Source organism: Perognathus longimembris, chromosome 5 (genome assembly GCF_023159225.1).
Source record: "Perognathus longimembris pacificus isolate PPM17 chromosome 5, ASM2315922v1, whole genome shotgun sequence".
NCBI lineage: Eukaryota > Metazoa > Chordata > Mammalia > Rodentia > Heteromyidae > Perognathus > Perognathus longimembris.
The window spans coordinates 87,102,806-87,116,691 of NC_063165.1; positions in this window are offsets into that span (position 1 = coordinate 87,102,806).

Here is a 13,886-nt window from a genome sequence, read left to right on the forward strand (position 1 = left end):
CCAAACCCCACATACACACACATATACCAAACCCCACATACACACACATATACCAAACCCCACATATACACACACGTATACCAAACCCCACATACACACACGTATACCAAACCCCACATACACACAGGTATACCAAACCCCACACACAGGTATACCAAACCACACATACACACACATATACCAAACCACATACACACACATATACCAAACCACACACACACACACACACACACACACACACACGTATACCAAACCCCATATACACACAGGTATACCAAACCCCCATACACACATGTATACCAAACCACACATACACACACATACATATACCAAACTACACATACTCACAGGTATACCAAACCCCACACACAGGTATACCAAACCCCACATACACACACGTATACCAAACCCCACATACACACACATATACCAAACCCCACATACACACACGTATACCAAACCCCACATACACGTATACCAAACTCCACATACACACACGTATACCAAACCCCACATACACACACGTATACCAAACCCCACATACACACACATATACCAAACCCCACATACACACACGTATACCAAACCCCACATACACGTATACCAAACTCCACATACACACACGTATACCAAACTCCACATACACACGCGTATACCAAACCCCACATACACACACGTATACCAAACCCCAATACACGTATACCAAACTCCACATACACATATGTATACCAAACCCCACATACACACACGCATACCAAACCCCACATACACACATGTATACACCAAACCCCACATACACACACGTATACCAAACTCCACATACACACACGCATACCAAACCAGCCTGGTTCTGAAATCCAGAATGGTCTTGGCAAGCTGGACAGGGGGACGCATGCCTATCACCCCAGTCACTCAGAAAGTAGAGGCGGAAAGACACACTTGAGCCCAGCAGTTTGAGACCAGCCTAGGCAACATGATGAGATGGTATCCCTTCCCAGGAGAGAATTGCCCAGGAAACAGGACATTGCCTCTGAGGGAAGGAGGGATGTCTTTTCTGCATAGGGAAACACAGAAGTAGGAAAAAAATATACTTAGCAATGAAAAAGAGTACTTCATGCAAGTGGAGGAAAGAGTGTGAAGTAAGGGCAGGGACACTCGGGTGACCAGTGAGAGGAGAAGGAGGAAGACAAGGAGGAGTCGCCAGAGGGAAAGGGAGAGGGCGGGCAAGACTGAAACTCAGAGGGTTGTCCTGGTGAAAGCTGATCCAGAAAGCTGAGCCAACCACGTAATGGAAAACAGATCGAGTTAGACTACAAGTGCAAGTTTACAAAGTGAGATCATGCAGCCCATTCCAAGTGGCCACAGTGTTTACACACGGAGACAGAGCGGTTCCTACGGCACATCAGAGATCTCCAGCCCGGTTTCTAAGCCGTGTTGAGAATGGTGATGCCCAGAAGAGGCACTGTAAGACAACGAACAAGCAAATGGTTGCTAGAAGGTTCTAGCAACTGAGAAAAACCTCTGTGCTTTCCTTTTATTATGATGCTGGTACTGGGGCTTGAACTCGGGGTCCAGATGCTGTCCCTGAGCTCGTTCACTCAGTGGTAGTGCTCTGCCACTTGAGCCACGGCGCCAATGCACGCTTTGGGGCGGTTCGTTGGAGATAAGCGTCTCATGGCCTTTCCTGCCCAGGCTGGCTTCAAACCGCGATTCTTAGATTTCAGCCTCCCAAGTAGCTACGGTTACAGACGTGAGCCACACGCCTCTGTCCCGATGTACTTTGTATAGTGTGTGACTCTCTTTCGAAATGCAGCTATGGAAATGAAATGAAGGTGAGGACTAGCTACTAAAGTCTTCTTTCTAATAGGAGCAGTGGAGTCCGGGCAGGGCTCAGCGTCCCCCGCGCTCTTGTCCTGACACACTCTCACAATGCTGACCTCCTGTCTCACCTTCTGAGTTCTCACACTCACGCGCCTGCTGTCAGTGTGAAAAGTAAGAGTCCACCAGCATCACACCTGTATTCCCAATGACTCAGTTAGTTGAGATCTGAAGATCAAGGTTTGAGGCCAGCCCAAGAAGCTAAATCGGAGAGATTCTTAGTTCCAATTACCAGCAAAATACCACAGTGGAGTCATGGCTCAAGGGGAAGAGCACTAACGTTGAGCCAAAAAGCCAAGAGAGAGCTCCAGGCCTTAAGTTCCTCTTGTCTACCTAGTACAACTTGTGTTCAACACAGAGTCAACTCAATAAGCCCAAATACAGGTGGGTAGAACCAACCACACACCATTGAGTTCAGTTTCCTTTTTGCAACCATGGAAACCAGAGTCCAAAGAAGTAAGGAAAATATGTAACTGCAATCAGAGCCACAGATTCTGATACAATCTCAGGATCTGGATCTTAGACTCTCGGGGCTCTTCTTCACTGACTCTATAGCAACGGTCAAGTTGTTTCCCATTTCACCAAGTAGGTGAAATCAGTCTGGGGATGAAGTAAGAGGGGAAGAGGGTAGAAGGAAAGACGGGCTCCTTTTCTTCCCATCTTCTAATTGAGGCTACCACAAATACATTTGGCAAAATACATTCTGACACATCATAGATGAAAGTTACTCGCCCAGCAAAAAGCATGAGATGGGTCTGTGGTATAGACCCATCATCCTAGCAACTTGGGAGGATTCTATTTTTAATGGGCAAAAGGATCAGAGGCTCCTACCCCAGCCGGTAGCGGAGCAGAAGGACATGCACCTGTCGTCCAGCTACAGGAAGGCAAAGATCAGGGGACTCGATATTCCAGGCCAGTCAGAACAAAAAGCTCATCAGATCTCAACTCACAGAGAAGGTTGGTGTGGTGGCATGTGTCCCTTATCCAAGCTATGACAGGCAGTATAAAGAGCAAGGTCAAAGAGCTGGGAATGTGGCTTAGTGGTAGAGTGCTCACCTCGTATACATGAAGCCCTGGGTTCGATTCCTCAGCACCATAGACATAGAAAAGGTCGGAAGTGGCACTGTGGCTCAAGTGGCAGAGTGCTAGCCTTGAGCAAAAAGAAGCCAGGGACAGTGCCCAGGCCCTGAGTCCAAGCCCCAGGATTGGCCAAAAACAAAAAAACTAAAGAAATTAATCACTCATTAAACACATTACTATGTGTCCATAGTAATGAAGATTTTGCTTCACATATTAAGATACAGGTTATTTTTATCCTTTTAGCTTTTAAAAATGTTCCATGTTGCATGCACCGAGCCAAGGCAAAAACATCATAATATTCCTATTTGTCATGTATGTAAATATGTGAACTTAATAAGTTAAAGCTTATTCCAACAGTTACTTCTTTTATACTTGAGATGAGTGCCAGTGACTCATCCCGACTTCTCAGGAGGCTGAGATCTGACAATCTCGGTTCAAAGCCAGCCCGAGCAGGAAAGTCAGTGAGACTCTTATCTCCAATGAACTACCGGGAAACCAGAAGTGGCGCTGTGGCGCAAGTGGTAGAGCGCTAGCCTTGAGCTGAAGAGCTCAGGGACCGCGCCCCGGCTCAGAGTTCAAGCCCCACGACTGATACCAAAAAACAAACCAGAAGAAGCTGAGGGACAGCACCCAGGCCCTGAATTTAATCCCCAGGATCAACAAGCTGTGGCAAAGAAAGAAGAGCCCTATACATTTAGGGACAGAAGAAAACTGCTTCCGTGGGGTCTCGTTTTTTGCTTTATGCATATTGTTTAAGTTCTCAGATTTTGACCATTAGGATAGCTGCAAAAAAAAAAAAGCTTTCTTGTTTGTTTGTTTGTTTGCTGGTAGTGAATTTGAATTCAGGGCCTCAAGCTTACCGGACTTTGCTTGCTCGCCGCTGGTGCTCTACCACCGGAGCCATGCCTCCAGCTTCGTTTTTTTTGGCTGGGTAATGGGTGAGAGGGTCTCACAGACTTTTCCGAACAGCCTGGCTTCAAACTGGGATCCTTGAGTCTGAGCCTGCTGCTTCGCTAGGATTATAGGCGAGAGTCAGCTGCACCTGGCGGGAAGGCGCTTACCATGGGATAGCTCCTCTTCACATCTGAACGCAGCAGGCTCTCTTGGAAGCAGATATGAAAGCTCTCCTGAGACTCATGTATAAAAAGGAGACACATTCAAAGTATGCCCACGGCTCGTGTACAATAGCCCTTTAGTGTTTTCTTTCACTGTCTCTCAGCATGTTATTATGGAGAATCTTAATCTAGCTAGTCTGGAATCGGCAAGATGCACCAGGGTATACATAAATGTAGGCATGCACAAAATCTAGTCAGAAAATGTCTTCATCAGACTTGTAAAGAGCCTTGCTACAAGCCCTACCCTCAAATATTAGGGAATATTTATAGGTTCTTGTCTATTAGAGATCTCAGGCACGTGCGATTTGGTTTACCTGTGTATTGTTACGCAAGCAATAGGAAGGTTATTAGCATTTCACACACACCATTATTTTCTGTTGGTAGCATGACAACTTTCCCTGTTTTATTAATGACGAGTGTGGCCCGGACCCTTGGGACCCTCAGTGGAGGGAAATCGTTATGGGCTTCTTCTCCTTCCTTGACCTAAACAGACCCTGACTTCTCCCATCAAGTGAATGTGATAACAGGGACCCCGGGTCCGAGTCCAGGTGGAACCGAGCTGTTGTCCCCAGGAGTGGATAGCACGCAGAATAACAGGAAGATGTCCACATCAGAGTCTACATGAACGTGGCTCATGACCCGAAAAGGAGGAATTAAAGGTGTGAAGACAACAAAGATTACCATCCTGCTGACAATCAAGCAAATTATCCTGGACTATTCAAACGGGTCTAACATACCCAGAAAGTTCTTCAGAACAGGAGAGTGAGGCAACAGAGAAGGTGACAATGACTTAACGGGGAAACAATTGAAGCAGCTTCGAAGATGAAGAAAGGGGTCGTGAGCCAAGGAATGCCAGTGCGCTCTGGAGAAAGCAAGGAAATAGATGCTCTCCTGGAGCTTCCAGAAAGGTCTACAGCCCTGCCGATGCCTTGAGTTTTAGCCCAGCGACTATGCTGGATTTCTGATTTACAGGATGGTAAGGTATTAAATCTATGTTGATATAAATTTGTGTATGACTCTGATCATTTGTTACCACCACGATAAATAGAAAACAAATACAGAATTCTTTCCAGATTGTAGGCTTATAGGCAAAACCAATGACTGGGGGGTTGTTTTGGTTTGGTTTGGTTTCATTGTTTGGTTGGTTTTGCGCAGGTACCAAGAACTCACCCTCGTGCTGGTCACACGACCCTTGCTCTCCGGCCCTGCTATTCCTCTTTCGTGAAAACGTCAGCGCTTCCACGGCCGTAGTTCACCCGCCATCCCCCTTGAGACGCACTGGCAGCGAGTTCGCGCCCATCCCCCTGCTGAGCCTGCCCTCCCCGCTGCCTGAGAACCCTTGCGTCCAGTACCCTGCCTCTCCTCTGCCCGTCTCCCGGGGAGAGTGACTGCCTGTTCTCCTCCTTCCCACAAGAAGCTCTTACATCCTCGCATCCACTTCAGCACATCGATATCCAAACACATTGCTACTGAAAACGGTGACTGCTTAAAAAGCTAACCGCACGTAAGAGAAACGGGAGTCACTTTTTAGTAGGCTATTGAATAGTTTTATCAATGTCCAGGCTTCTTGTTTTTAACCTACTTGAAATGCTTTATAGATTTAATTTTCTTTACTTAAGTATTCTTTCACTGGAGCCATAAATGGCCTTTTAAATTAGTGGTGGTAAAAATTGTTATCCTGGAGATAATTATATTTGGCAATTAACTTTTACAATAAAGCTATTTTAATAAGCTGAAATAACACCCTCTATTGGTCATTATAGTATCAGGTCAGGTAGGAAGAGACTACATTAGTGCCTCCAACAGGGATAGAGACAGACAGACAGATAGACAGACAAAAGGGACATAGAAACTCTTCCCTCCAAAAAAAAAAATGCCCCAAATGACAGTTGATTGGAAAATCATAATTTTCTTTGTTTCTCCTTACTTGGTAAAGACAATCCTCTGATATTTTCAAAGACAGTGTGATTTAAGAGAAATATACTTAAGGACAGTCAATTTCCTCTAGCAACATCAGAATTTGAGACCAAATTCAATCCTAGATCCAAAAGAAGTAGGATCTGAGTCAGAAGACAGCAGATGAAACATAGTACGTCACCTGGTACCATTTGTTAAATATATATACATATAATTTTAATGTTTATAAATAAAGTATTAATCATGGAGAAGATATTAGTGAAATTCACTGCAAAAAAAAGTCTCATGATTTGCAGGCAGCCCACACAGAAAAGTCCATGAGACGCTTATCTCCAATAAACTACGAAAAAGCCTGACGTGGAGCTGCGCCTCAAGTGGTAGAGCACTAGTCCTGAGCAAAAGAAACTCAGGAACAGCACCCAGGCCCTGAGTCCCAGTCCCAGGACTAGCACACACACAAATAATAATAATGATGATGATGATGATGATGATGATGATGATGATGATGATGATGATGATGGAAAAACAGTCTTCCAAGAACACTCCAAGAAACCGAATCAGTACCCAAGTACCCCAAGATGTTGGGCGACAGAATAATAGTTTTGTTTCCCTAAAGGCTGTGTGTTTCCGGAGAAGGTTGATAAAGACACAGTGAAACCACGAGAAGAACTTCTGTTGACTTCCAAAATAAAAAATGAAAACTGTGAAGATCTAGGCTAACACACTGAATTAGATTTTTTTTTTTTTTTTTTTTTGGCAAATGAGGACAAACCCAGTGCCAATTACTGATAGGAACTTGGGGTCCAGCCTGGTGACACACGCCTGCTGTTTGAGCGTAACTGGGTCCACCGGCGTACGGAAGGTGGAGTGAACGCGTTAGCCTCCGGATCTCGGCTCTCTGAGGTCTGTCTGTGTTTGGCTTCTGCTCTTCGCGCTGCCACCGTCTGCCACTCGGGTACCGAGATGACTGCAACGAAGCCCAGCCCTGTGTGCTCGGGGCCTCGGGTTCTGTACGGAGGCGTGACTTCTCAGCAGCCTAGCTCAGGTCTCCTGGCAGGAATCTCATGTGCTTTGGTTCTCTCACGATTTGTCCAGAAGAGAGACACCAACTTCCCCAGTGAAACATGGCGGAGCACAGGGGAATGACTTCTCAAAGGAAATCTAAGATCCTAGAACACGGGGCGACATCGGGCAGTACCACGAGTGTACTATGGTAGACATCTGTTAGATGCTAGAGACCTTTTGAGTATTCTTTGTGTGGTTCTTAGATTTGTGCGTGTGCCAGTCCTAGAGCTTGAACTCATAGCCCAGGCCCTGCCCCTGGGCGTTCACGCTCAAGAAGAATGCTCTACCACTTTGAGCCACAGCACCATTTCCTACTTTTTGGTAATTAATTGGAGATAAGAGTCTCACAGACTCTCCTGCCCCGGCTGGCTTTGAACTGTGACCCTCAGATCTCAGCCTCTGTAGTAGTTAGGATGACAGGTGTGCACCAACCACACGCAGGTTGTTTTTATTAGGTAGTTGTACAAAGGAGTTTCCATTCTAGGAGCCAGATTATGAGTGTAATGTGTTTAAGTATATTAAATGTGTATTTTTTTTATTTGAGGCAGTCTCCTTAGTAGGCTAGGATGGCTTGAAATTCACAATCCCCCTGCCTCAGTCTCCCAAATGCTGGGATTACAGGTGCGAACCATCATACCTGTCTTTATTTTTAAATATTTAGACCCCCAAGCACTTATAGTCTAATATGTAAACATTAAAAAATAATAATAAATTGAGCCTAGCTAGGCATAATGGCTCATGCCTGTAATGCCAATTCTACAGGGGCTGAGGCGGGAGGAATTCAAGTTCAAGAGCAACCATGAATACATAGCAAGTTCCTGGCAAGCTTGGGCTATATAGTGAAACTCTATCTCAAAAAAGAAAATAAAACGGGGGAACTGGGAATGTGGCTTAGCGGTAGAGTGCTTACCTAGCATGCACGAAGCCCTGAGTTCGATTCCTCAGCACCACATCAGCAGAAAAGTCCGGAAATGGTGCTGTGGTTCAACTGGTAGAGTGCCAGCCTTGAGCAAAAGAAGCTCAAGCCTGAGTTCAAGGACTGGCAAAAATAAAATAAAATAAAAATTGAGTGAGGCGCTAGTAGCTTATATTTGTAATCCTAGCTACCAAGGAAGCAGTGTAGAGGATCAAAGTTTGAGGCCAGCCCAGGCAGAAAAGTCTGAAAAGCCTCATTATCAGAATACCTAGCATAAAGCAAGGCTGGAGACATCAAGCGGTAGATTGCTATCAAAGCAAGTAAGCTGAGCACATGTGACACCCTAGACTCAAACCCTGCCATCACTAAAATAAAAGAGAGAAGAAACAGTTGGGCTATGCGGATGCCTTATGAGAATGATTTCATTGACTGCATCCCCACAGTTTCCCCTGTTAGTCATCCGACTTTGCCCCGTCTCATCTCACGGGCTGTCCTAGACGGTTTACCTCAGGCCTTGATCCTCCCAGTGGCTCGGCCGCCCTGCTCCTTCCTCTCTACCACCCAAACTCTCACAAGGACAAGTCTGGCTCTCGTGGTGGAGTGCAAGGCGAGGCGGGGGACCACGTCTGGCGCCCCAGTGCTGGCACACACAAAACATGTCTGCTATCCAAATTCTCCCGTTCTGAGCCCTGACTCACCGTTCTTTTTCTCTAGGAAACAACCAAACTTTAGCCGTTTTTAAGTGAACTATTCAGGTTAAAATGTCTCTGTAGCCCATGGGTGATCTCTGGGAGTGGCAATGATGTCCGCTGACCTTGATATGACCTACATGGTTCCATCAGCCTACAGGGCCCCTGGAAGTGTCTACAATCAAAGGGCTCACCTGAAGAAAACTTACTGTCAACTTTAGAGGGACACTGGCATTATATCCTACTTTTTTTTTTTTTTTTACATTTTTTGCCTCATAAGAATTAAGCTTTGACTCTAAATTATATGTACATAATTTAATATCCAGGCTGTAAAGAACACCAAAGATAAAGAAGCAAAAGACTTCTTCATAAATCAATCTTAGAGAAACGAAAGGTCCCTGTACCCTTTACCTCACACAAGATGTACACAGTACAGATCTGAAAGAAGCTGGAAGGAGGACACAGAATGAGTGGAAAATGCTGGGAAAAGTACAGTAGAAAGGGCCCAACAGCTGCAACGGGCACTGAGGAGAACAAACCAAGCAACTCAAGGGCAGCAGGGAGGGGGAAATTAGAGAAAAAGAAGGAACAGATTACACATAGCAAAAGAAAAGAGATGTATATGTATATATCACCTGAGCTGGAAGGAATTGTTTTACAGTTAGTAATCATAGAGGATATAAGCATTGTAGACTAGAGTGACAATGGACATTAAGGATAAGGTCTGTTTATGTTATATTTTGGTTTCTGAAAAAATAAGAAAGCAAGGGGGTTGGGGAGGGGGCGGGGGGAGAGAAGGAGGGAGAAAAATGAGGAAGGGGATAACAGGTATGACAAGAAATGTGTATATATATACACATATATATATACACTCACCACCTTAAGCATGTAGCTGTAACCCCTCTGTACATCATCCTGACAATAAAAAAAAAAAAGTGGCTTGAAGCTGGTCCTGACCCCAAGGCTGTTCACCCATTGTTCATGGGGGCAGACGGGCTATGGTTTCTCCAGAGGCCCACGATAGGGGAAACAAACCCATAGGGACAGAACTGAGGCTAGATGGAGCTCTTTGGGGTTGAAATACATTTATACAAGTCTGAGTGGGAAATCAATAGTGAAGGACAAAAAAAGAAAGAAAAGAATAAAGTTTTGAGCAGTGTGCCGGTGGCTCACTGCTATAATATTCACTTACTCAAGAGGCTGATGCCTGAGGCTCACAGTTCCAAGCCAGCCTGGGCAGAAAAAGTACGTGAGACTCTGATTTCCAATTAGCCAGCCAAAAGCTGAAAGTGGAGGTACGGCTCAAGGGCTAGAGGGCCAGCCTTGAGTGAGAAAGTCAAGCAAGAGTAGGAGGCCCTGACTTCAAGCCCCAGTAATTATACCAAAAAAATTAAATAAATAAAGCTTTGCTTCTAGAAAGTATTCAGTACAAGCTTGTAGAACAGAACTTACATGAATAAAGAAAAAAGGTTAAATAAGTGAATGACAATCAAAGTTAATTATGGGCATAATTAACTTTGGACCAGTTAATTAATTAAGTTAATTAAAACCAAAAATATAAAATAAACACATCTTATCCTTAATGTCCATTGTCACTCTAGTCTACAATGCTTATGTCTTCTATGGTTACTAACTGTAAAACCATTCTTTCCAGCTCAGGTGATATGTACATATGCATCTCTTTTTTATTTTTATAACATACATCTCATTTTTATTTTGTTGTAAAGGTGATGTACGGAGGGATTACAGTTACAAAAGTGAGTACATTTCTTGTTGAACAGTGTCATCCCCTCCCTCATTTTCTTCCACTTCCCCTTCCCCTAGTCCACTCCCTCCCCCCAAGTTGTAAAGTTCATTTCCAACATAGTGTCTTGTGAGTATTGCCGTTGTAATGGTTCACCTTTAGTCCATTGCCTCACCATTTTGTTATTTCCCTTTCCTTTCCCAAATCAGATAAACGTATATACAAAACACAGGGTACCAACATAAAAACAGTGGCAACAGAGAATAAACCAAAGGGGGGAGGGAGATAAAGAAAAAAGAAATAACATCACATAGTGTATATTTTTTTTTAAAAACTCTTGTTTCCATATATTGGCATTCATTTCCATTAGCATCATCTTATATAGTCACATATACATAGCTATTGAGCTACTGTGATCCTCTGCTAGAACTATCCTACTATCCTAGACACATAATGATTATTACAAATGAGGGAAACCAAGGAGCCTCTTTCTTTGGGTGGGTCTGGCTCACTTCACTTAACATGATTTTTCTCTCTTTCCATTCCTTTCTGAATGGGGGGGGGGAAATGTCATTCTTTCCGATGGAAGCATGGAGTTCCATTGTGTATATAGACCACATTTTCTTGATCCACTAATTTACTGAGGGGCATCTGGGTTGGTTCCATATTTTAGCTTTGGTAAATAATGCTGCAGTGAACATAGTTGTGCTGGTAGCTTTAGCGTGGTCTTATTTGTGATTATTTGGGTAAATGCCCAGAAGTGGGATCGCTGGATCATAGGGGAGCTCTTTTTTAAAATGGCAACCCTCTTTCCTTTCCACAAACAATATTCTTTTCACAAAATGTGAAATAAAATTTTAATATACATAAAAGCTTTCAACGAGGAAAGGGTTTGAAACCAAACTTCTGGCCCTTAACTATTTCTGGTCCTAAGAAATAAAATATTTTAAGCATGTTCACTATTTATTAAATATAGTCTGTGGCAGGTGATATATTTTAAGAGGTGCAGTGTCAGGATCTGAATGATCCCCTTCTCCCCGATCTCCCAGGGAGAATGCTTGAACCCTAAAATCTATGAAAGAGCACTCGGCCTTGCCTTCCGCCGGCAGAAGGCCAAAGGTGTACTTTCATGGACTTGTGCTAAGTTGAGGAAAGGATGCTGAAGCCTCCCCTCCCCCGAGTCCCCTCACATGTTACCAGGAGTGGGGGCGGAAAAGAAGGCATCAGGGACACGCTGCGGTGGTGGGATGCGTCTCAAAATCTTTAATAGGGAAAGGGACTTATAGAGAGGTAATGGTGGGACAGAAAGGGGGCTGGCCAAAGGGCCAGTCATAGGCTAAAGACCATGTCCATCAGGTGATGTCACGAAACTTCCTTTGTGGGCGGGACAACCCCATCATGGTGGCACCCACGTGTTAGCCTCCCAGGGGCGGAGGCTTTCTTTTCCCGTTGAGGCCAGAAGGTGGGAGGGGCTCCCTCCCATTGTCCCAAGGCTGGGGGAAGGGCAGCCTTCCACCCAGGCCGTAACAATCCCCAACAGTGCAGGGAAACATCCTTATAATGTAATTGGGGAAATCCTTCCTGGGCTTGTGGACAATCGCTGTGTATATATTTTAGTTATGCTTTTAGATGACCATATAGTATTGGGAATTGCACCACTTTATGGCCCAGAAGTGATTACATAAAATCGTGTTAAAGTGATTATAATAAGAACTACATAGGCAGTAACATTTGCTGCACTGTAAAACACTTAACCCAGGAGACTCTTTAAGCTGAATGAATAGAAAATGCCGGTAGTCATAGGAGAGCTGCTCCTCCAGCTCAGTCAGCACTCCTGGTAACTGTGACCCAGCAACATCTGCTCTAAATCTCCTCTCTCATTCGCCTCTGGACACCACCACGGTTAGGTCCTCTTTGAGACACAGAGAGATGCACTGTTTAGCATCCTATCATAAACACTTCTTCACTCCACCTTCATGTTATTTTAGTTAAGAGTGTTTGGGTTTTTAAAGACACTTAATTTTTATTTTTTAAGTTTGTTGTTGTTGTTGTTGCTTGTGAGGGTTAAACTCAGAACCTAGGCACTGTCCCTGAGATCTTTTGCTCAAAGCTAGTGGTCTACCACTCTGAGCCACAGCTCTACTTCCGGTTTTCTGGTAGTTAATTGAAGACTCTTGCCTTCACAGCTGAAGTTTCCTGCCTGGTCTGGCATTGAACCATGATCCTTAGATTTTGGTATCTGAGATGCTAGGATTTCAGGCGTGAGCACCAAAGCCCAGCAAATACATTGATTTTATTATTATTAATTATTATTATTATTATTATTATTATTATTTTTGCAATACTGGGGCTTGAACTCAGGGCCTGGATGCAGTCCCTGAATCTCTTTGTGTTCATGGCTAGCATTCTAAAACTTGAAGTGACTTCCAGTTTTCTGGTGGTTAGTTGGAGATAAGCCTCCCTCAAACTTTCCTGCCTGGGCTGGCCTTGAACCACAGTCCCCAGATCTCAGCCTCCTGAGTAGCTAGGATCGCAGGCATGAGGCATTGGCACCGGGCTGAAGACCCTGATTTTTAATTCATAAGATGAAATGTTTATGGGAACTTTATAGTGGATGGGTCATTAGCTTGGTGACACCTGGACACATCGGTCAATTTCAGTGTCATTAAAAGTGCAGCAGAAAGTCAGGCACTTCACGTTCACTCCTGTCATCCTAGCTAGTTCACGAGGCCGAGATCCAAGGACTGCGGTGCAAAGTTAGCCCAGGCGGAAAAGTCTGTGAAACTCTTCAATTACCCAACAAAAGAGCTGGAAGTGGTTCTGTCTCAAGGGGTATAGCTCCATCCCTGAGGGAGAAAAAGGCAAGCGAGATTGTGAGAGGCTGAGCTCAAGCCCTAGGAAAAGCATAAAATATGTAACATTTATATAGAGATATCGATATTTATATGGAGATATAGATATACAAATATGTATATATACATACCAGATAGACAGTATGTGATAACCTGGAAATGTTTTTCCATCATTTGCTGCATAGTCAAAGTCACTTTCAACACCATCAACACTTACCATCTCGGGTCGTTTCTGTTTGTTGTTGATGATGATTGTATAGGTACTGGGAGTTGTTTTTACCTGGCCTGTTCACGCAAGGCTGGCACTCTGCACTTGAGTGGAGACTTCTGGCCTTTGCTTGTTCATTGGAGATAAGAGTCCCTTGAATTTGTCTGCCCAGGCTGGCTTTAACCCACAGCCCTCAGATCTCAATCATCAGAATAGCTTGGATTACAGAGTGAGCCACCAGCTTCCAACACAGGCATTGTCTTTGCCTTGGAATGAAGGTGGGATTGAGCCGACGGTCCTGGCCCAAGGTGTCTCCCTAGCAGTCGACAAGTCTCCGACGGTTAGTCACGCTGGGGCTGGAGGGGCCTCCAGACAGACGAATTCCTGTTTTCACACAACTACTTCTTGTGCAGTTGTGAAAA